Source organism: Neophocaena asiaeorientalis, unplaced genomic scaffold (assembly GCF_003031525.2).
Source record: "Neophocaena asiaeorientalis asiaeorientalis breed wild unplaced genomic scaffold, Neophocaena_asiaeorientalis_V1.1 scaffold102, whole genome shotgun sequence".
Taxonomy (NCBI): domain Eukaryota; kingdom Metazoa; phylum Chordata; class Mammalia; order Artiodactyla; family Phocoenidae; genus Neophocaena; species Neophocaena asiaeorientalis.
Genome location: NW_020175078.1, coordinates 5,440,233 through 5,464,016, shown reverse-complemented (window position 1 = coordinate 5,464,016; position 23,784 = coordinate 5,440,233). Strand labels below are relative to the sequence as shown.

The 23,784-nt window shown below is 48.1% G+C and overlaps 1 protein-coding gene across 3 annotated transcripts in view; it reads left to right on the top strand.

Annotated features, from left to right (window-relative positions):
• MGAT5 (alpha-1,6-mannosylglycoprotein 6-beta-N-acetylglucosaminyltransferase) overlaps positions 1–23,784 on the top strand; it is a 360,006-nt gene that overhangs the window by 1,487 nt on the left and 334,735 nt on the right. For 2 of the 3 annotated variants that reach the window (XM_024764090.1, XM_024764087.1), the window contains exon 1: positions 1–90. The exons of the other annotated variant lie outside the window; for it this stretch is intronic. The gene's annotated coding sequence lies outside the window, so the exon portion shown is untranslated. The remainder of the gene's footprint in view (positions 91–23,784) is intronic. 3 annotated transcript variants of the gene reach the window in all.

Below are 23,784 nucleotides of genomic sequence, written 5' to 3'. Positions count from 1 at the left end.
GCCGCGACCCCGTGCCCCGCGGAGCCTTGGGTCCCCCCGGGGACGGCAGCTAGCAGGCACTCCCGGCTGCTGCTGCTCCTCAACAAGGAGGTGAGAGCCAGTGGGTCGGGGCGATCGCGTCGAAGCTTTCCATCTCCACGGGGAGATGAACGCAGAGGGGACCGCGGAGGGCGCGGGGAGCTGGGCGCGGGGAGCTGGGCGCGGGAGGCGGGGGGAGAGTCTGCTCCGTGGGCTGCGCGGCTGGGGGCTTCCGCCCGCCGCCCCTCCGCCGCCTGCGTGGGTGCCCCGGCCGTTCTGAGACAGCCGGGAGTGCAGCCGGGGACGCGCCTGGAGGCGCCCACCTACCCGGGGCAACCCCTTCTCAGGGGAGACTGCAGGCCCCCATGGCCCCTGGGAAGTGGGGGGTTTGGGCTTTTCAAGGGACTGTCCGGGGGAGGCTTTGGTTGCGCGGGCTGGAGGCGAGCGGCCAGGGATGGTAGAGGGGCGCTCGGACCGCGGAGGAGCCTGGTGGGGTCACGCTGCGGGTGTGGGCCGGGCTGGGGTCCCCGGGACCTGGGCGCGCAGGGCGGACTCAGCCACCGGCCAGTGGGGAGGAACAACAAGGGAGGCTGGCTCCCGGCCCCGGGGGAAGGGGGATGCTGCGGGCGGGCGCTCTGGTCCTGGGGACCAGGGAAGCCCGGGGGTGCCCCCCACCCTTAAGGGACCTCCGTGGGCCCACGATCCCGCTGGCGCGCTCCGGAGGCTGCCTGGCCGGAGAGGCTGCGGGGAGCGCAGAGCCCACACCCGCGCACATAATCCCCGAGAGCATGCTCAGTGCAGCCCTGGGAACTTCCTGCCGAGTCGCGAGCCGCCCCGGCCCCCTCCTGGCCCCCTCCCGGCCCGCGGCTGGCAAACTTGGGGGCGCGGCGCCCTCCAGTCGCCCTTTCGCGTCCCCTCGGCCCTTGCCTCGCCTTTGCCCGGCTCCCAGGGCTGCTCTCGCCGGTCGCCCCCGCGGCCGAGAATGGGGGCGTGGACGTTACCCCCAGCTTCCCGAGGTCAGGTCCGAGGCCGGGTGGCCAGAGGCCTGGCGGTGAGGCCTCTTGATGGGGGCACCGGCTCGCGATGTGCTCGCCGCGCGCACAGACCGGGCGCCGTGAGCAGACCGGGTGGAAGGGGGTGTGTGAGCCCGGGGACGTTCGCTCACACACTCGCTGTCACACACAATGCCGTGGTTTCGTAGCTGCCGCGCGGAAGAGGGAAGAGGTGGCGCTTGCATTGCCGGGCCGCGTTTGGAGCGCCAACAGGGTGCTGGGCGCTTGGGTACTGCGGTAACCTGGAGACGCATAAGGTTTTCAGAAATGCCGGAGTCGAGGTCTGTGGCCGGGTACTCCTGACATTGACTGCCAGGCCCGGCCCAGGGCGGACGCCGCTGTCTGCACCCGGCTCTGGCGGCACAGTTAGGGAAGGCTGGGCACTTCTGGGGCTGTGAAGTTGAGGAGGGGAAAGCTGAGGTTTGTGCGGGGTTCCGTGGCATGACAGCACTGCACCTGTAAACAACTCAGATCCAAGTGTTAGAGGTAGGATTCATTCTCTAGAGAGGCAAGTGAGAAGCTGGTGCGACCCACCCCCGTTCATTGTCAGGACCTGAGGGACTTGGTGGGTTTTTACTCCGAGAGACACACCCCCTACCCCCCACCTCCCCCCCACCCTCTCCCCAGTTTAGTTACCCACATCATGAGCCTTGGCTCAGGATCAGAACTTCCTTGTCTTTGATTGGAGAAAATCACCAAACTGTTTCCCATGATAGGCACACCATCACAGATCTTTCTTTTCTTTTTTTTTTTTGTTTTTTTTTGTTTTGTTTTTGCGGTACGCGGGCCTCTCACTGTTTTCTTTTTGCTTTTATTGTTCAGGGCTGAGATAGGCTCCCTCAAATTTGTTTGGCTTGCTTAGGATTAGAGCAAAGCTCTCCTTTCTAGAGGCCTTTTTAGTTTCTCCAGTTACCAACTTGATGTCCGTGCAGCCAACTTGAAGAGGAGAGGCCCTGAGCAAGGAGGTGATGGCAGAGCGGGAAGAGGGTGACCTTTTTGCCTCTTGGAGGGACAGGGCAAGAGGAGAAGGATGCTGCTCTGGCCCGATCCCTGGCTCTGGCAGAGCTGGGTGCCTGGACAGAGGTTTGGGCTTTTCTTTTCTTCCCCTCCTTTGTTCCAGCCCGCCTTCCTGAGTTTGGGACACTTGTGACTAGAGTCACTGGAAGAAAGGCGTCTGCAGTCCTGCTTTGGGGCTTGGCAGGGTTCACACCTACACAAGCAGCTGCAGGTTGGTTTTAAGGTGACTGTAGTCTCAGGAGGGCTAGTGGCTCTGCTCAGCTCTGCCAGTTGCGTCTGTGTTCTAGCCTCGTGGGCCTCTGAATCGCCTCAGCAGTGCGCATTTCAAGTGCTTTGTGTTTGGAAGTGTGAATATAGTACTCATTTATATATATTCACACATCCGTATATACGTTTTTATAAAGAAGCGTGTGCATATGTATGTGCATATGCAGTGTTCTTTGGTAGCATCTTGGAGCTGGAAAGGACCTCAGGAGATCACAAGAATTCAAATTTGCTACCTTCCCATTCAGTTTTCTCAGTTTAAAAATAACCAGCCAGCCTTCTGCCCAGCTGGCCTCCAAAAGCATTGCAACAGCAGAGTCCCCCTGTGATCCTAGCCAAGGGGGCCTTTGGTTCCTCCACGGAGACGTGAGCCTCCTCGCGATCATTCTAGATGTCACTCTGATATTTGACATGATTTTCCTAATGTTCCATGTGGTTCGGGATCTAAGTCACTGCAGAGTCACTCTCAGGTTGATTATTTTTTTGGGGGGGGGGGACAGACAGTGACCAGTGTCCCCTGCATAGATGTCTGGAAAATGCCCAGAGCAGTTTTCCCACCCCAAGTCTTGCTTGGGTTGGAAAGTTCCTGTCCTTTTGCACCCTGGTCCTCCAGGCAGGTAGTTGCTCTGTTCCTTCCCTAGAGGCCTAAAGAGCAGTGAGGACTCTTATTCCGTCCTCTTTGTGTGTCTTGGCTTACTGGCTGTAGGAGGGTGGCGTGGTGGTTGGAGGTGGCGTTCTGTGCCGATGTTGTCACAGTAGCTCTCCGGAAAGCCCGTGCTGTCAGGAGGATTATCTCTGGGGTTTGTTATGGGGGATGGCAAAGTTTGGGGAAGGGTCCCGGTGTCAGGTGACACCAGGTGTCAGCCAAAAGTAACAGATAGTTTCGGCTGAAGGAAGGTGTGTGTGTTTCAGAATCTAGGTACTTTAGGGAATTCCCCGGCTGTCCAGTGGCTAGGACTGTGCACTCTCACCCCGAGGGTCCGGGTTTGATCCCTGGTCGGGGAACTAAAATCCAGCAAAAAAAAAAAAAAGATACAGAATCTAGGTACTTTAAAAAAAAGAGAGGTAATAATACCTTTATATTTGGAGGAGAGTGCCAGGTGGGTGACAGTGGAGAGGTTTGGGTCAGAAATAAATTTGGTACTTGCCAGGGCACGTTTTAACTAGGCTGCCTTTAAAGTTCATAATTGCTTTGAAGTATAGAGTCACTCTTTTTTTTTTTTCAGTACGCGGACCTCTCACTGTTGTGGCCTCTCCCGTTGCGGAGCACAGGCTCCGGACGCGCAGGCTCAGTGGCCATGGCTCACGGGCCCAGCCGCTCCGTGGCATGTGGGATCTTCCCGGACCGGGGCACAAACCCACGTCCCCTGCATCGGCAGACGGGCTCTCAACCACTGTGCCACCAGGGAAGCCCTAGAGTCACTCTTAATAGCCAGAAGATGGCTTCGGTTAAAAAGAATTTTTTTTAAAATTGAAGTGTAGTTGATTTACAAGGTTGTGTCAATCTCTGCTGTACAGCAAAGTGACTCAGTTATACACATATAGACATTCCTTTTTTATATTCTTTTCTGTTATGGTTTATCCCAGGATATTGAATAAATGGCTGAACTTTTAAATTCCTGTTTGAAATTGAGTCTAGATCTCCCTAAACCCCTCTCCTTAAAGTTGTTAATCTAAGCCATGTCCGCATACTATGTCACATCCTGGGTCAACACGAAAAGTCCAAGCATAGTTGTGACCTCAGTGCCAGCTATAGGTTCTCACGGGGTGTTTACCAGGCAGCCACCTTGAGCCATACATGGTGGGCGCTGGTGCTGGGTATGAAGGCGTACATCCTCCCTCAAAATTACCATCTCACTTTTAATTCATCTCACCTTCTCTTTCAGTATATTAAGGCAAATTAATAGCTCTTGGAAAGCCGCCAAAATGGGTCCCAGGAGCCTTAGTACTGTAACCACGTTCTCAGCTGGAAGAGTTGGGGCTCCATCTCTATTTGCCAACTTGGACTGTTGTGTTTATGTGTTTGTTTTTTCATTTCCACAACGAAGTGCCTCCTTCCTCGATTTTGTCATATCTGGAAAGCTGTATGTGTGCATGGAAAAGGTTGGAGGAATCACTTTATTTCTTCAAAATCCCACCGCTCTCTTGTCTGAACACCTAACCTTCTGGAAAGAGAACAGGGTCTTTCCTATCTGGGCCCTTTGTCCAGCCTCACAGATCTGGACAAGCAAGAGGGATAAGCTATCTGGGCTGGGCTTGCGGGGGGCAGGGTGCAGTTCTCCCTGTAAATGGGCACCCCCAGCAGTTAACGCCTGCTGGACCTTGGCCCCAGCTGGGGCGGTTACCTAGGATGGCTAAGGAGTATTTCTCCACCCTGTTGCTCATGAACTCAGGAGCGAGGTATATGCAGGTACTTCGTTACCTGTAAGAGTTAAGTACTGGTGTTTGCAACTGATTTACTTTTTCAAAAATGTCGGCATTTCAGCGTTATCCGTAGAAGAATAACAGCCTCACTGATTTACACCCTCTGTAATTTGGGGGCGATGGCCGCTGAGGGCATGGGTACCGCCCACTGACTCCTGCCTAAGCTCTGCCCACCGACTCCTGCTTAAACGCCACTCCTTAGGGCTGCATTCTCGGCATAGCCGCTTCTAAGGCCTGGCATGCTGGTAAGATGCTTTTTTAATATCCCACACAGAACAGTGCTCCGCTATGATAGTTTTGGATCTCTTTCATGTCTCCGTCCACCCATGGGAGTGTGTTATGTTGGTGATCAGTGGAGATGGTATGTCTGGGTGGAGAAGTGTCGAGAGCAGGTGGGCGAGGAAACTCGGAGTGATGGTGATGAAAAATGTATCTGTATCTTCTAGAGGTGACACGATTGCAAAGGCTTCTTTCCTATCCCATTTACTCCTCGCTGCAACGCCGAGGTGGATGGTATTGTTATTCCCAGTTTCCACAGTAGGGAGACTGAGGAATTGGGAGGTTGTGAAAGCTGGCCAGGGCCACGCACAGCTAGCCACTTGCGGCAGGGTAAGGATTCGAACCCGGGTGGTCTAGGACCCGAGCCCGCGTTAGCTGGACTGTGCTTAGTTGTTCAGGCTAGCAAGCTCACCCTGTACTGGCCAGCGCCGGCTTTCCAACCAAAGCCAAGAGGAGTCTTAGGCACTCAGGGGTTGGAAGGGACCTCAGGGAGATCTCCCTGCGTCCTTTCTCTTTTTAGCTGCGGTCCTGGAGGTGCAGGGAGGTAGAAGGACTTGCTCGAAGTCCCTCTGGCTGACAGCAGTGGCCAAACTGGGCCTTGGTCCCTCAGGGACAAGTGACAACAGCTGATAACAGATGTGTGCCTGCCTTGTTTAGAGAAATGACCCAGGAAGAGAATGTGATGGTCATTTGGCGTCTGTCCCACCCACTCCCAGAGCCCTGTGTGCTCACACCCAGCCTCACCCTGCAATCTGGTGGGGAACAGGTGGGTGTGCCCCACTCCTTTCTCCAGCCCCAAATGGGAGGATGTAAGCAACTTACGTGCCTTTACATGAGGTGCTCCCTTGCTCATGTCACCTTTTAAGTTTGACATCTTAGGAATTTGGCCCGGGATGGATTTTACATTTCACTCTTAAATATTCATTTTCTCTCTCTCCCTCTGTCTCTCTGTGTCAGTCTCTGCAGCTGTGTCTTATAGCTCCTGGCCCGTCTCAGTGTTGATTTCCACCCTTTAGGAGCATGGGGTGGGCCGGGGGTAACCCGGCAGAGGAGTCAGGGCTATTTCTCAACATTTCCAAGGAAGGGCCTGTGAAGACATTCCCTTAGTATCTGTGGGATCCTAGAAAGAGAGCTAAGGCCCTGCAAAATATTCCTCCGACCACCGGGATTTTCATGCTTCGTGGAATTTTCCCATTCGGCGTGCCAGCAAGCACCATTTCCTTTCATCTTATTCCTTACATGTGACCGGGCTTGCATCAGACATGACATTGCTCTCACCTGTTCCTGATTCTGAACATTTCTGATTAATACATAGTCCCTAGCTGTTCAAAAGTTTAAAGTCTAGGCCTGGTCAGGGCCCACACAGAAGAGTTAAGTTCAGTTATAAAGCAGTATGCAAATGAAGAACACATTAATTCAGCCCATATGACCGCTTTGGGCTTCAGTTCTTATGTTGGAAAGTAGGAGGGGATTGAACGAGCTCCAACGTTCTGTTCAGTCCTAAAGTTGTATAATCTTACACATGTGGCAAAGGAAGTGTAGAATAAAGAAATAAAATTCCCTTATTGAATAAAAAAAGATTGAGGAAAAACTCAAGTTGTTTTTGCCTTTGCTGGCAGAATCTTTAGTAGACAGTTGAAATGCTTACCTAAGAAAACCAGCCCTTTATGATCACTATCTTTTGGGATGTGTGTTTTTGTATGTTTAGAAATAAGAGGCCACGGTCCGTCCTTCTCAGCCTAGAAATAACCGGCTTAGCCAGCTTCCCCTAGTGAAGCTTTTTTTTTCCCCCCCTTGGGAAATTGAGATTCAAAGAGCAGAAGATGACCAGGCTCACAGAGTTCTGTGGTTCTGTGGCACAGCGCCCCGGGGAAAGTGGCTAAGAATTTGCACTGGACCAAATTCTTTGTATACCTTCATCGCTGCTTCCCTTTGAAACATCTATGTTGAAAGAATAGACTTTGATATCAGTCTCCTTGCAGCTGCTTTGTTTTTGGACTGTCTGTTATTTTCAACTCTGATTTTTTTGTTTACTAGTGTTTATTCCACTGAGGAGTTTTCTAAATGACCAATTCTTTCTCTTACATATCTTGTTTAGGAAAGCACTGTCTTTGCCTCTTGCTAAGTATGATCTTTCTGTTTTCCTTCCATACTTTTCTTAGTATTTGTGTTTGTATACTTCCCTTACCCCATCTCCTAGAATTTTTCAAAGCCACCAAGGTTAGAGGCGCCCTAAGTGGGGACTTGGAGGGGAAGGGATGCTTTCCTCCATCTCCCTCCCCAATATTGTTCATCATATGAGGAGTCCCATTCTGATGTGAGATCCTTTCAAACATAGCTTCCAGCCCCTCTGTCCATCGGGATGGTCTACCTTAACAGAGTTCTCAGCTCCAGCGACTAATAATGGTCCATTTCCCCCTCCTCCCCTTCGGTGATGCCTAACCACTGTGCTTGGTAGATTTAAAGGTGACATTATATGTGGGTAATCTTTCATGGTACATAATTTAGTACAGGCAAATGTTATCAACTTTCTTCTATATTTCACCATTCCTTATTTCCTATTCTGATGGGAGCTCCAGAAAGGGAGAGTTTTTTTCCCCCAGGTTGGTTAAAAAATTACATCTGGCTCCAGGGGTTTCGCAGCAAGGAGTCTGGAGCTCTGTAGGTATGATCGGAAGCCGCATAGCCTTGCACGGGGCCCCGACACAAGAGTCACGTGATCAGCTGGGCAGCATGGCATCATGCGTTAGCTCCGGCTCAGGCAGGTGGGGCCTCTCTGCAGTTAGAGGGCTGTCCTCAGGCAGGTCAGTTCGGCGCTGGGTGGTTCTGGTTTCTCATCCATCAAATGAGGCATCTCTTAGTGTCTCCTGCATCTGTGGGATTCTACCAGTGTGACTTCCGGGCTGAACCCAGCACAGTCATCTACTGTAGTTTCTTTAATCTGTCCTTAAGAATATTCTTAGAGGTATTCCTAATTTTGGGGTCCTCTTTGTGCCGGTTTGGAGTTCAGTTTTTCAAATCAATCAGTGGACTTTTTGTACACTTTTTTCTCCCTCACTGTGAGCATTATTTGTGGGCTCAGGAAGCCCAACAAATTGAGACTTTGTGTGTGTGTGTGTGTGTGTGTGTGTGTGTGTGTGTGTGTGTGTGTTCATGTCCACACACCACTAGGGCTTGTTACCTTATTGTCCTGTTATCTATAAACAGAAGTGGAAGTGATCAGAGTCGGAGCTGCGTATCTCTGGAATAGCCATCAGTTAAATGAAACCTGTAGAAAGTTTCTGTGGAAGTAGTTTTAAAATATGGCTTTTCCCCTAGTACATGCTTGTCAGCTATAGCCAGGGGATCCTTGGATATTGTATGGATAAATAATGATTTTATTGTATTTCCCTGTAGCCTGCAATAAAGTGTTTTCCTGGTTAATGAGTTGCTTATTCGGTCATACTGCCTTTCATTGCCCTTATAACCAGAATCAGATACAGCTTTCCGATTCTGATGCCATGCCTGGTTAGTGTTCTCCAGGTTCCACAGTTTCTTCCTCCTGGTTCAGTGGCTTCAAGAGAGACTTTTCTATTTCCTCGTTGTCAGCCTTTGTATAAAGATGACAAGTTACATCATCTTTCTGTTACTGCTTTAACAAATAACAACAGACTGGCTGGCTTAAGGCAACACAAATTCATTGTCTTATTATGTTATGTTGTAGGTCAGAGGTCCAACACGGGTCTTACTGGCTAAAATCAAGTTGTCCATTCCTTTTGGAAGCTTTAGGGGAGAATCCTTTGCCTTGCCCCTTTATCTTCTAGTGGCTACACACATTCACAGGCTCCTGCCCGTTCCTCCAGCTTCAAAACCAGCAATGTTGGGCTGACTCCGTGTCCCTCTGCCATCAGGCTGGGACCACAGCTAGGAAAGATTCTCTGACTTTAAGGATCTATGTGATTAGATTGGTCTACCCAGATAATCCAGGATAATCTCATTTCAAGGTCCATAGCTTCATCACACCTGTCCTGTATTCACAGGCTTCAGGGATTAGAATGTGGACATCCTTGGGGGCCATTTTTTTGCTGCCACAGTCCCCAAAACTCTTTGTAAAGAAATGGTTTTCTAGTTTTTATGTAAAGGAACTGTACTTTTCTGTCGAGAAACTTCACTTCTCAGGAAATTTTCCTATTGCCTTGTTCCTCATCTTTTTGAATATATTTAAGTTAACTATTTGCAAACAGTGTCTAAGATTTGAGATCTGAGGTGGCCAGACATTGAGCTACACACATTTCATGTTCCGGCTGATGTTATGTTAGTAGTCCTATTTTTTTTTTTTTTTTTTGCGGTACGTGGGCCTCTCACCGCCACGGCCTCTCCTATTGTGGAGCACAGGATCCGGACGCGCAGGCTCAGCGGCCATGGCTCACGGGCCCAGCCGCTCCGTGGCATGCGGGATCCTCCCGGACCGGGGCACGAACCCGTGTCCCCTGCATTGGCAGGCGGACTCTCAACCACTGCGCCACCAGGGAAGCCCAGTAGTCCTATTTTTATGATGAGGAAACTGAGGTGCAAAGGAGACCTGCACAGGGTCATGTAGCCAGAAGTGGCGGAGCCAGGCAGCAGAACTGGATCACATTGATTCCAAAGCCTATGTTCTTTTCACTCTGCCTTCCTGCCTTAGAAGTGATAATGGAAAACCAAAGTGAGAAATGGTAATGGGAAAGCTTAAAATAATGTAAAATCTCTCTGCTTCTGCCAAGGTGATGATGACAAATAGTAAATAACGTCTGTGGCAGATTGATTGCGCTAATGGCCCCAATTAATGGCCTCCGCGTATCCACACTCTTTGCCTTGTAACTTACTAGTCCCCATCCTTCCCCTTCCCCACTACTGGCCACGTGACTGCTTTGGCTCCTGGGATGTTAGCAGATGCCATATAAACAGTTTAAGAGCCTACGAGTTTCTGATTGACCTTTTACACAGCTAGGCGTGCTCGCTCAGATCCCTGCCAGCCCCATGAAAGCGTGCCTGGGCTAGTCTGAGGGAGGGACTGAGAGATGCAGGGGAATGAGCCAAGTTGTGTCAGCTGAGGCTCTCCTGGACTAGCCAGCCCCCAGCTGAACTTCATGCTGGTCGAAGTCTCCTGAGTTTATCTTGCCAAGATTAGTTAAGCCTGTCCTAGGTCATCAGAACCAACCAGCCAGCTGACCTGTAGAGTTGTGGAAAGCATTGATGATTATTTTAAACCACAGAGTTCTGGGGGAACTTTGTTATGCAGCCATTGCTAACTGATGCACAGCTCAGATCAGATGTTTGCATAGCATAAGAAGCAGTTTTAGCGTCCTTTTGAAGATCATTTTGGACTACTTGTAACTAATTCATATTCTTTTTTCAAATTTTAATATATTTTAAAATGTTCTTTTAAGATTATACGTTAGGCTTAAGAACTTGCCCATTATATCTACCCTTTTTTCTTTCTTGTTTTTTAAACATGAAAGTCCTGTAAACTCTTATCAGTTTCAGTCAGAAGAAGACTTGTTTTTTTTCTTCTCAAACTGTTTATCATTTCTAACATGGTGGCTTTTGACCCTCAACCTACAGTAAGAAATACATATTGACCAGAACTCACATATACATGTGGGTATAGCAGCAAGAAAACTTTCATGAGATAGTACCTACCCTTCTACCTCTCATGGCCTCTGATGTTTTCTACCCTTTCATTTGCTGAAAAAATTCTGGTCTGGAGTCAGCGCTGTGGCCTGCAGCCCATTTTGTAAATAAGGTTTGGTTGGAACGCAAAGATTGTTTATGGCTGCTTTCAAGTTACAATGGTAGAGTCAAGCAGTTGTGACAGAGATATCTGGCCTGCAAAGCCTAAGGTATTTACTCTCCTGCTCTTGAAGACAAAGTTTTCTGACCCTTGTCCTGAATTGGTTTCATAACCCATTGGTGAGTTGTGAGCCTCCATTTAGAAGACACACCGTTCAAGGGACTATTAGCTCTCCTGATAACTCTTCTGGAAATTACACTAAACAAATCCGGCAGATGTGAAAACTAACCCTTTTCCTGTGTTACACTCAAATTCTCTGGTTTATTCACTTAGATTCAACAATTAAGTTTTTGCTATTTAACGTTATACCTGATTGGCTTATACAGGAAACTTTTCAAGCTTTTCGGAAGTGTTTCATTATAAGCATGCTCCCCCCTCTCCCCGCTTTCTAATTTAAATGAGGCTTTCTTGTGGAAAGTAGCTGGCATTAAAATGGACACAAATTCTATTCAAGTGCTAGTTATTTATTCATTAGATTCCAGCAGTGCCTTTTTTTGTGACATAACGGAGTCCATTAGTGGAAGAGGTTGAACAACAGTCAGCTTGGGTTCTTTTAGAACACCTTTCTGAATTAGGGTGATATTAATTCTGAGCACAATAAAATTTAGAGACATTAAATCATGGGCTTATGGAGTTGGAAAGTCTCTGGAAAAATTTTTTTTTCCTTTTTACTCAGATATCTAATTGGGCCCTTAAAGGCTAAATTTCTTCGATATCTAAATTTCCCAAGCCTGCCAGGGGAGGACAACATTGTTATTTATGTTGTGTGGCTAATGAGACTGATGAGAAGGGGCTGAGGCAGAAGAGGCTTCAGAAGGATCTGGATCTGTCTTTCTAGATTCTGAAATGCCAGATGAAGAATGGGCACTGGCCCATTTATTTACTGGCAGTGAGAACAGAGTCAAAACCAAATGAGCTTCAAGTACAGCATGGGGAGCTTTGGTAAAAGTCTGAGCAGCGTCCCCCAAATAAAGTAGGTTCTTCGAAAAAGAATAGGTTCTTCTAAACTTGTTTTTTTTTTTTTTTTTGCGGTACACGGGCCTCTCACTGTTGTGGCCTCTCCCGTTGCAGAGCACAGGCTCCGGACGCGCAGGCTCAGCGGCCATGGCCCAGGGGCCCAGCCGCTCCGCAGCGTGTGGGATCTTCCCGGACCGGGGCACGAACCCGTGTTCCCCTGCATCGGCAGGCGGACTCTCAACCACTGCGCCACCAGGGGAGCCCTTTCTAAACATTTTTGATGTGAGCTGCCCTCCTTAGTTCAGGTGGGTGGCTTTCCCAGCAGGTGATTGGACATGTGTAATGAATAAGGAATCTTTTGGGTGCTGGCAACACAAACCCGCTGGAGCTTGCTTCAGCACAAGTGGAGAATTCACCTCAGGGCTACAGGAACAGAGCTATGAGCTGCCAGCAGCCTGGGATCAAAGCTCTGGGGACCCCAGGGACCCCAGGAACCCCCTTGCTTCCTTGCTGCCTCCATCTGCCTCACTGCTTAATTTTCTTCCCTGCCTTGTTCTGCTTTTTGTGTCCCAAGGGCAGAACTCTGGGTAAGGGCGCTTGTTGCTGGGTAAGCCACTCAGCAAGACTGATCTTTCTCTTATTATGCAAATGCAAGTTTCCTGGGCAGTGTCCCCTGAGCGGTCTAGCTTGACGTCACCCAGAGGTGGGCAGAGCGTGGGTACTGCAGTGTGGATTTTGGCTAGCTCTAGGGAGTTTATTGGGGGCATTTTAGAAATTTAGGGGACAGTTTTGGTTGTCAATGAGTTAGGTGTGCTACTACCATTTACTGGATGGGGACCAGGGATGCCAACATCTGTGATGGGTAGAATAGTCTTACACCCCTACGTGTATCCTGTGTCTCACTATGAGACTATTACCATGGCTGTTGCCCCAGAATCATACCCCTGCCCCTCCCTTGAATAGAAACCAAATCTGATCTAAGTTTCAGGTGGAAGCTGCAAAGAGAAAAAAAAAAAAAGTGTTGGTTAGAATCAACTAGGCCCAAGATGACAGAAGATTTACCTTCCTGTAGACCTTGAGCCTCATTATACGCTCATTGTAACATATTAACATGCTAAATGACACACTCACAGGCGCCATGACACTTGACGGTTGCCATGACAGCCACTGGAAAAGCCCATGCGATGACTGGAAAGGAGAGTTGGTACGGTTCCAGGCCCAAACCACACCCCTCTTCTCAGATAACTCATCAATATTTCTCCCACTGTTTCCAAAGCCCAGTCTTTAATCTCCACCCTCCTATATATTTGGTGTCTCTGTCGGAATTGGGTTAAGTTGATTTGCAAACTAGGTTCCCTCTTCTCCAGTCTCTGGCTACTGAATACAGCTTGTGCTGTTCCAGTCTCAGCATTGGTTTAGTTATTGGCTACTCGAATCCAATTTGAAAAAGAGCATCCTCGGTGAAGACTAGGGGGGCTTTGCCTGGCGCAGGTCTGGTGGGCCAATTTGGTAACAAGATGATTGTGGATGACAAAACTCTGAACCTAGAGACCTAACTTATGCATGAAGAGTATTTTGCATGTTGCAAATAAACGTTGACTTTTCCAGTCAATGAAGAAAGATTGTGCTTTGTTTTATTGGGAAATTTACCAAGAGGTGTTTGCCATTTTGGAACCCCCTCCATGACATCACCATATCACCTGTGGCAGTCCACACTTGTAACTCACCTGCTTTTTTATTTTATGTAAAGTACAAGCATCTAACGACTTCTTAAGCCTTCTAGATTGGTCTTGCCCAACTAATTGCATATTGAAATACATGTTCAGTTTGTTATAAATTATTTTCCTTTTATTCTCATTTATATTACTATTAAAGCAATAAATACATATGTTTGAAAATGTGTTTAGAAAGGTTATCTAAGGATTTGATTTCAGGGAGTAAAGGGGTGTTAGAAGTTTGCTATAAGCCTTGAACTGTGGGGCTAATAACGTTTAGAACACAGCACTAGGGGAAATGATTTGCAAAGTAATCCCCCCACCCGTGAGTCAACTGAATTAAATAACTCTTAACACTAACGGTTTAAAAAATAAAAAACTGTAGCCCACACATTGGGTACAACTGATGGAGAAAAAGGGAGTAGAGTTGTTGGCCCATTCTGCTTCTTCCATGGGTGGCCGACTCTCCTTGTGGTAGATCCTCCCTGCTCCCTCATAAGTGGTTGATTCTACTGCCGGGCTCCGGCTCTGTTGTGGGTCTCATGATTCTGGAAGAGCTGTAAGAGCAGGGGATGAAATCAGATTATCGCATGAGTTTCACATGAGCTACTGCAGCCCTCTTTGCAGAGATTCAAGGGGATCTGTGAGCTTGCGTGGGAAAGTATTACACCTTGATTTTCACTCACCGCTAACCAAAATTGAGCAATCCCTTAACTTTTGGATGTTGGCCACAAACCACAGTAATATTAGCATTGTCTGTGACTTTGTCACCAATAGGGAGCCCATATTTTCATATCAGATTTTAGATGGCTAACAGATAATCTTGAAATGTCATGTTCATTATGACTTAGAAATTATGGTGGTTATTATATGCTGCTAGATAGTGTTATTTAATGTATTAATAAATGAGCATATGTGTGGGGTTTTTTTAGCAATTTTATTTGTTTGTTTATTTATTTATTTATTGGCTGCGTTGGGTCTTCATTGCTGCGCGCGGGCTTCCTCTCTAGTTGCGGTGAGCGGGGGCTACTCTTCATTGCAGTGCACAGGCCTCCCATTGCGGTGGGCCCTCTTGTTGCAGAGCATGGGCTCTAGGTACCCGGGCTCAGTAGTTGTGGCGCACGGGCTTAGTTGCTCTGCGGCATGTGGGATCTTCCCAGACCAGGGCTCGAACCTGTGTCCCCTGCATTGGCAGGCGGGTTCCTAACCACTGTGCCACCAGGGAAGTCCCAAGCATATGTGTTATTATGTCACAATTTTAAAAGTTTTTGGTAATCATATTTAAATATAATTGACTTCCTCTGTAATCCTATGTATTTTATTTTATATGTTTCAAACATTTGGAGGAGGGGTACCATCTCACCTATCCGCCAAGGGGTGGGTAGTACAGAAATCGTGGAGTAGAATTGGGGAGCGCTCTGGACACCACACACCCCACCGCTGCGCTGTCTCTTCCATTCATTGGGGAGTTGACCACCTCGTGACTCAGCCTTTCCCCAAGACTGCCAGGTATGGGTGTAGAGGGGGTGTGGGCTTATCTCCAGTTGGCTCACTTTTTCTTAGACCTGGTCAAAGAATTGTGCTTGATCTGCCCTTGGGTCATTCTTTTATCATACAAAAGGAGGCAAGTTTGTCAGAACAGTCCTCTGGCAAGGCTTGTATTGATCACTACTCGGTACAAGATGCATTTAAAGCCAAACGGACTGATTATCTGAATCCTTAACAGAAGTGTGGTTTCTGGTTCTGCTTTTCAAGTGGAGCAAACACACAGACATTCTGCAGGAGGAGTCCCTGTGTACAGCCCAACTTCTGTTTCCCTCTTTGTGCACTTCAAGGTGATAGAATCACAGCACGGCCCTATGAAGTACCCCATTGCCCAAGAAATATGTTGCGTAAACGGCTGCCTGGGTGTTTCCTGATTTGCGGGGGAAGGGGCATTTCTCAGAAAGCAGGGTTTGGGGTGGAGGTAGACAGCTTCTTAAGGGGTGCCCTTTGTCCTGGTTGCTACCTTGCTGCCCAGTGAGTCCACCTTAGAGGCTGCGCCCCAGCTGTAACTGGATTTCTGGGAGTGGCGTCAGCCTTTTTCTGTTTCTGGAAACTTCTGCTGAGAGGAAATGACTTTGCCACAGAGTAGCTTACTGCACCGTTCTTCGAGTCATTGCTGTGCTGCCATGTGCATCTTTTTCCTCTCACAGCTTCTAAATCTATATTTAGAGCATGAAAATACTGAACATTTCCTTTCTAATTCTTTAGAAGTTGATCATGGGAGGGATCTTCACGCATCCAATACTACTAATACCTTGGGCAATCATATAAAATAATAATGGGAATCATATTGTTTGATTCTTTGTTTCAGAAAATATTATAAGATCGGAATCGAATAGTTTCAAATGTTGTGCCTTCTGTGGGTTTAGTTATTTTGTTATTTTTTAAAAAAAATTTTAACATCTTTATTGGAGTATAATTGCTTTACACTGGTGTGTTAGTTTCTGCTTTATAACAAAGTGAATCAGTTATACATGTTCATATGTTCCCATATCCCTTCCCTCTTGCGTCTCCCTCCCTCCCACCCTCCCTATCCCACCCCTCCAGGCGGTCACAAAGCACCGAGCTGATATCCCTGTGCTATGCGGCTGCTTCCCACTAGCTATCTACCTTACGTTTGTTAGTGTATATATGTCCATGCCACTCTCTCGCTTTGTCACAGCTTACCCTTCCCCCTCCCCATATCCTCAAGTCCATTCTCTAGTAGGTCTGTGTCTTTATTCCAGTCTTACCCCTAGGTTCTTCCTGACATTTTTTTTTCTTAGATTTCAGTGCTTGTGATTGGTCTGTTCATATTTTCTATTTCTTCCTGGTTCAGTCTTGGCAGGTTGTTGTGGGTTTAGTTATTGATCAAATTTCTCATTGAGTCGAAGCCACTCCCTTCAAGAAATAGGAGCAGCCCCATTACAAGATATTGTTACGGCTCATGTCAGACTAAAGAGAACTTAGGTGTCTTTAACAAGCTTGTCAATGAAGTGATAGCATTTCTCTCTCTTTTTGTAAAAGAGAACAGCAACTTCCGTTGCTTCCTGAGATGATGATGCTATCACAGATTCATGTACAAGACTGGTTACTATTTGGCCTAATTCTTATTAATTTATGTTTCGGCCGCGCCATGGGGCGTGTGGAATCTTAGTTCCTCGACTAGGGATGGAACCCATGCCCCCTGCATTGGAAGTACAGAGTCTTAACCACTAAACCACCAGGGAAGTCCCTGGCCTAATTTTTAAAGTGAGATACCTCAGATCCGTTTATCGAGGAACTATCCTATCATTGGATTGGTAAGGCCGTTTTTTTTTTTTTTTTGGCTAGAGAAAGCAAGAAATTCACCAGATTCATTGGCTGAGGGGTAGGGCTTTCGCTCGGTTTGAAGGATCTCTTATCCCTCACCCACTTCTGGTTGTGAGCCACGTGCACTTGGCCTCCTTTTCATACAGGTCTGGTTTGGCGTGAATTTTAATCTTAACCCTACCTTTGTGGAGAGAGTGAATGAAGTTCAGAAGATCTAGAATATAGGAGTTGAAATATCCATAAGCAATTCACTTCCTGGTCAGAGTTGGTGGAATTAATTGTGCAGCTGTTGGACACAGATGCCATTACTGTTTTATAGATCTTACCACAATGAAAAATGGAAAATACAGGTCCCGCCTTCAAACTGACAATCTGAAGACCCCACATACAGAGTAATGCTTTTTCTGGAAAGTGGACCTCTTGAGCACGTAGCTGGTGTTCGTGGGAGTGCTGGGTACTCCTGGGAACCAAGCCTTGAGCACACTGTGTAATTTCATGCTTATGACAGCCCTGTAAATTAGAATCCCTTGTTTTCATTAAACACATGTAAAACCACAGTATGGGAAAGTTAAGTGTCCTGCCTGCAGTGACTCACATAAATATGAGGTGATCATATAATTTATCATCTAAACCCGAACACTTCTGTGACTGAAAGGGGTGCTATTAAATTAATGAATAAGCTGGGATAACAGCCATAAACAGGGACGTATGGTCCCCCTACTAATCAGGTGCAGATTGGGGGTTTAATTCAGGTCTGATTCCCCAGGCTGCCTGCTCTCCTTTAGATGCATTAAATTGGGCTGCCTCATGTACAGATGAATTATTAAGGCACATACTGAATGAACTTCTGAAGGTGAGTTCTGCGCTAGGTAGAGGGCCAAAGAGAAATTCCCCTTAGGCTAGGTAAAAGTTCCCTTTGGCAAGAAAAAGGTCTACTAGAGATTGTCTTTCATACAAAAATGTAGAAAGGGTTTTGTTGGGAAGGCAGATGGTTTTTCTCTTCTGAAAAAAAATGGTTTTCCATCTTTTTGTTGTTCAAAAGAATGGGTCTGCGGTAGCCATTCCAAGAAAGATAAAGGAAGACTCATAACATCTCATATGCAGGGCAAACTTCTTCATGGCCAGTGGCTGTTGCCATACAGGGTCATATAATGAATTCTTCAATAGTAAGGTGTGGAGATGAAATTTACTACCCCTGTTTTTAGAACTCTGTCCATGACTCTTATTATCAAGGCAGATCGGTGTGGTATACTCATTACCGTGAGATGTGAAGATAAATTCCCAGAACTTGAATATATTTGCACTCTCAGGATTGGATGCCCTGGCTAGTGACCAGCCTCTGTGCCGCTGTGAGCCTCAGACACACGTGTGTGAACACACCCAGCAGAGGTGCAGACACAAGGGTAGGTGAAGCTCAGGGTACTTATAACTGATACTATAACCCAACCACGGAAAGTAATAAAGAACATCACACAGCACTCTAGGATTTATTTTTTCTGTGTCACATTCTCTTGCCACCTTCCAGGCCAGTTGAGGTGTGAAAGGAAGAGTTTCCTAGCAGAGCAGGTTCTGTAAATCCCACAGCCTCTAAAAACGTCCTGCTGGATTGCCACTTGTCATCAAGTCAGCAGTGCCAAAGAATGGCGTGTCATTCAAAGGCCACTGCTGGGAACCAGAGCAAGCTGGCGGATGGGTAAGAGTTATGTGTTTGGCTGGAAATACGGGATCTGGCTTTCAGATGAGAGCTGTTACTGGGCCTTCAGGCTGCACCCAGGTCCCTGGGGGATCTGCCTTCTGAAACTTGGAGCATCCAAAAATGACTGATTCCCAGAGAAGGCAAAATGAAACTTTCTGGAGAGGGAGGAGAAGCCTTCCCCCATCCAGTGGGAGCGGGAGAGGGACTGGGGGGCCCGAGGATTGCACTTGCTCCTGTGATTTGTTTGAGCTGCTCCCTGAGATCGTGGTCTTTTTTTGTTTTGTTTTGTTTTTTGCGGTATGCGGGCCTCTCACTGCTGTGGCCTCTCCCATCGTGGAGCACAGGCTCTGGACGCGCAGGCTCAGCGGCCATGGCTCACGGGCCCAGCCGCTCCGCGGCATGTGGGATCTTCCTGGACCAGGGCACGAACCCGTGTCCCCTGCCCCCTGCATCGGCAGGCGGACTCTCAATCACTGCGCCACCAGGGAAGCCCTGGTGGCCTTTTTGAAAGGCCAGATTTCCCATTGGAAATAAGAGAACCACAGGGCACGAGACAGAGAGAAAAAGAAAACGGGCTTGGAGGAGAGGTGTGAGAAGGGGAAGCAGGGAGATAAAAGAGGTGACTGAGCAGCCTTTCTGCTGTGGATAATGAGAGCCTGTGGAAGATGCAGAGCAGCTGTGCCATCTCTGGGGACAAGAGCCTTCTTGGAATAGGGCAGGAGACATCAGCTGGGAAGTCAGGAGATCTGGGGGCTTGCGCTCTCCTCCTGCTAACTCACTTGGTGAGCCTCCATCTCTTCCGCAAAATTGGGCGAGTCGGGTCAAATGTTACGCACATGACTTCCAGCTCTGTGAGCCTTGGGTGCTGAACCATCTTTGCAGGGCTCACCAGCGTGGCCCAGTGAATACTCCCTGAGCACCTGTATGTCAGGCATAGGGGCACAAAAAGCGAATGCATCACGTGGCCCTACATCTAGGGCGGGGCCCTGTCCTAAGTGCCCCTGTTGCCCCATCAACAAGGAGAACAGCTAACCCTTAGAAAGCATTTGTTATGTGCCAGGCAGGGTTATGGTTACTTCCCATTGATTTACATCTGTTAGCTCTTTTAATCCTCCCAACAACCCTGTGAGGTAGGTATGAGTGTTCTAATTTTCGAGGCACCGAGAAATGAAGTAATTTGTCCCAGGTTTCACAGCTAACAAGCGGTGGAATCAGGATTTGAACCCAGGGAGCCTGGCTCTAGAGCTTACACGGTGCAGCTGCTGTGTGTGTGTGTGTGTGGAGGTGGGGGCGGGGGGAGTAGCTGTCATTACATCTGTTAGCTCTTTTAATCCTCCCAACAACCCTGTGAGGTAGGTATGAGTGTTCTAATTTTCGAGGCACCGAGAAATGAAGTAATTTGTCCCAGGTTTCACAGCTAACAAGCGGTGGAATCAGGATTTGAACCCAGGGAGCCTGGCTCTAGAGCTTACACGGTGCAGCTGCTGTGTGTGTGTGTGTGTGGAGGTGGGGGCGGGGGGAGTAGCATGTTCTTATTGTTTCCATTGCTGGACTGTCAGCTGCCCAAGGGCAGCAACCATGTCTGTCTTGTTAACTGTTGTATTCCTAGTGCCTGGCCCAACACAGGCTCTTGAGGCATTTTTGTCGGATGGATGGATGGATGAATGGATGATGGCTGGATGGATGGACGTATGATTGGATGGCTGGATAGATGGATTAATGGATAGATGGATGGATGGTTGGTTGGATGGATGAATGGATGGATGGATGGATGAGATAAACAAGGTCTTTGGGGAGTTTAAGGAGGGAAACAGACCCATAAACGCCTAATGTCAGTCGCTGTCAGGAGGGGTACTTAGTCCAATCTGAGGCATCAGCGGAGCCTTCCTTGAGGGGGTGATGCCCGAACTGAGCCTTGAAAGATGTGCAGAATTTGGGAGAATCTGGTGGGAAAGGCATGCCAAGCAGGGGAGCCGTGTGAACTAACTGTAGCATTGCCACAGCAGTCACTATTCCTAGAGCATAGGGGGTGAGGCAGGGGCTGATAAGAGATGGGGCGAGGTCAGGAGAAGCCCTCCTGGGAAAGGCATTTGTGCTCACTCCTGAGAACAGTGCAGAGAGAGCTCTTGAAAGTGTTGAAGCAGGGGAGTGGAACGGGCAGCTTTGGATTTTTGATGGGGTGTTCTGGCGATAGTGTAAAGGGTGGAAGGAACACGAATGAGATTGGGCAAGGGAGAGGCTACTGCAGGGGTCCCAGCAAGAGATCTTGGGACGCTGGAGTGGGGGAGGGGGTAGAGGTGGCTAGAGGGGTAGGAGAAGAGGGTGACCCTTAACTTTGGGCATGTTGAGCTCAAGGGTCCTAGGGCTGCTGATGTGCAACACATGCTCCCCCATGAATGCAAAGGTAGCTTGAACTGGAGGGGAAGGATGGGGTAGATGGGAGTTTGGGCGGTGCCTGCATCAGGTGGTGGATAAAGACAGGAGATTGGATGATATCATCCCCCAAACAGTGTTACCCTGAGAGAGCCAATCTCTGGAAGCTAAGCCCAAAAGAAGCCCCAGAAGAACAGCCAGATAGGCCTGGGTCCTGCCGGGGTAGAGCAGGGCGCGGGTTTTATGGAACTGGTCATCCTCACCGGAGTGATAACATTCTTTGAGCCCTTACAGTGCGCCTGGCACTTGGACAAGCACTGGGGGTGCTTTCACTCAGTTGTTCTTTATAAAACCCCTATGAGGTAAGTGTTATTCTGGTCCCCATTTTACAGAGGAGGAAAGCGAGGCACAGAGTGTTAATCACAGTCAACGCAAGGTCACGTGCATCGCAGGACCAGGGTGTCCTGGCGAGATGAAGCCCCCTAGGTTTGTGTGTGTGTGTGTGTGTGTGTGTGTACGTGTGTGCGCGCGTGCACACACGTTTTGTCAATATGATAATCTGTGAAGACTTCTGCAAATCCTGAATCAGAGCCTGAGAAAAGAAGGAGGGTGTTGGAGCTATCTTGAGGGCATAGAGGAGGTTGGGTTAAGGTGGGTGTTTGTTTTTTTTTTGAAAGGATGAGAGAAGGAGCCAGCTCAGGAGGAGATTTTGAAGATAGAGGCAGGAGAGGGCCTGGGGTCTGAGGACCGGTGTGTAAGGTGATGGATGACAAGCACAGAGAAGAGAGCAGGCCTTGGAGCAGGAAAAGGAGGAGGAGGTGGCTGGAGGGAAGAAAGCAGGAAGGTCAGAGCTGTTGTCAGAATTGGAGGGGAGTCGTAGGGTTCCATGGGTAGGAAATATGCAGAATAGGTAAATCCACAGAGACAGAAAGCAGGTTAGTGGTTGCCAGGGGCTGGGGGGACGGGCAGAATGGGGAGGGCTGCTGAACGGGTTCGGGGTTTCTTTCCAGGGGTGATAAAAACGTGTTGGAACTGGACAGAGGTGCTGGTTGCACAGTATCGCGAATGGGCCGAACGTCACTGAATTGGACATTTTTAATGGTTAATTCAAAGTTACATGAGTCTTACCTCAATAATAAAAAAAAAAAATTGGAAGAGGGAGAAGGGGGAGGGGAGAAAGTGGGTCACATCCAACGACCATGATTTTCTGGCCCCTGCTTGCTCCCTGTTATGTAACAGCTTTATTGTCATCATCTCCCAACGGCTGATGTCGATTTGTTTACTAGAACGTAAAAGAGGGCTGTGAGATTCCATCCTGTCTCTAGTGCTGGTGCTCAGTAGACGCTGGAATGAACGAAAGAATGGTGGCGGGGATGGATGGGATGGAAGGTCAGGTGGGCTTTTGGATATTGGGGGTGGAAGGGGCTGCTGGTTTGGAATCGTTGGCTGAGGATACAGGGAAATGGATCTGAGGATCAGGAGAAGCCTGGGTTCCTGATGGTCAAAGGCCTGCAGGAGATGAGGACATGAAGGCACCTGGGAACAATTGCTTTCCCTGGTTCTGCTGAGTACAGAAGAAGAGGTAGGCTGTGAGGTTGAGTTTGTTGCTACAAGTTGGGGATTTTGCTGGGTGACTGCAGTGGAAAGACAAGGATTTGGGGGAGAAGAGGGCATTGGTGATAAATAGTTCAGGGAGGTGAGGGAATCTGGGAGGGGTCGGCTCTGGACCTGGAGAAAATGGAAAGAAGTGATCCCAGGACTCTAAGACGTGAAGAGCAGGTCGTCATTGTTGGGAGTGGAGACCGGGACAGCTGACCCGAACAAGAAGAGGTCAGGGGTGTGGGTCAGGTGGAGTGAAGGTGATGGTCACTGGGCTCCAAGGGGTCACAGTGTTGCAGGCCCAGGGCAGTGGTTTCCAAGATTTGGTACTCAGGATAACCTTTTGGGATATGGGAAGAAAATATGAAAACTTTAACTTTGTTTTTTTCCCTTAAAAGTTAAGCACTTATGTTTTAGTAATATTTACACGTTTATTATTTTTAAATAAATGAACATATATTAGGGGTGCATGCTCGCTTTTTACTAATGGGATGTGTGGCCAAAATAGTTGTGAAGAACGTATTTACAAAACAGGAACAGACTTACAGACTTCAAAAACAAACTTATGGTTACCAAAGGGGAAAGAGGGGGGGAGGTGAGGAGGGATAAGGAGTTTGAGATGAACATATACGCACTACTATATATAAAATAATCAACAAGGTCCTACTGTATAGCATAGGGAGCTCTACTCAGTATTCTGTAATAACCTATATGGGAAAAGAATCTGAAAAAGAATAAGTATATGTATGTATATGTATAACTTAATCACTTTGCTCTACACCTGAAACCGACACAACAGTGTATTGATAAATCAACTACACTCTAATATAAAATTAAAATTAAGTTAAAAAAACCCAAAAAACAAAAAACCAGTAGTTGTGAAGGCGACTGGTTTGGGAGGTTGGCAGGCCTGGGATGACATCTTTGGGAGTGATGTCACATGGGAGACCAGGCCACATGGCTTGCTGAAACAGAAGCCCCGTGTCTCCTGTGTCTGTCACCATCGCCTGGTTGACCAAATAAGGGTATCTTCCAGAAAGGGCATGAGTTTTCCCTGGAGTCACTGGCTCTGTGCAAACCCATTATGCACTGTGGATCACCTTTTAAAATTGATCACAACCCATTTGCCGAATATTCCTTGTAGAACCTGAATACTCATCAATGTCGGTTGTTTCTGGAATCCACCCCCAACCTCCAACCCAGTTTTTTTTGAAAGTTGGACCTTTTTCTTCTGACTTCCTG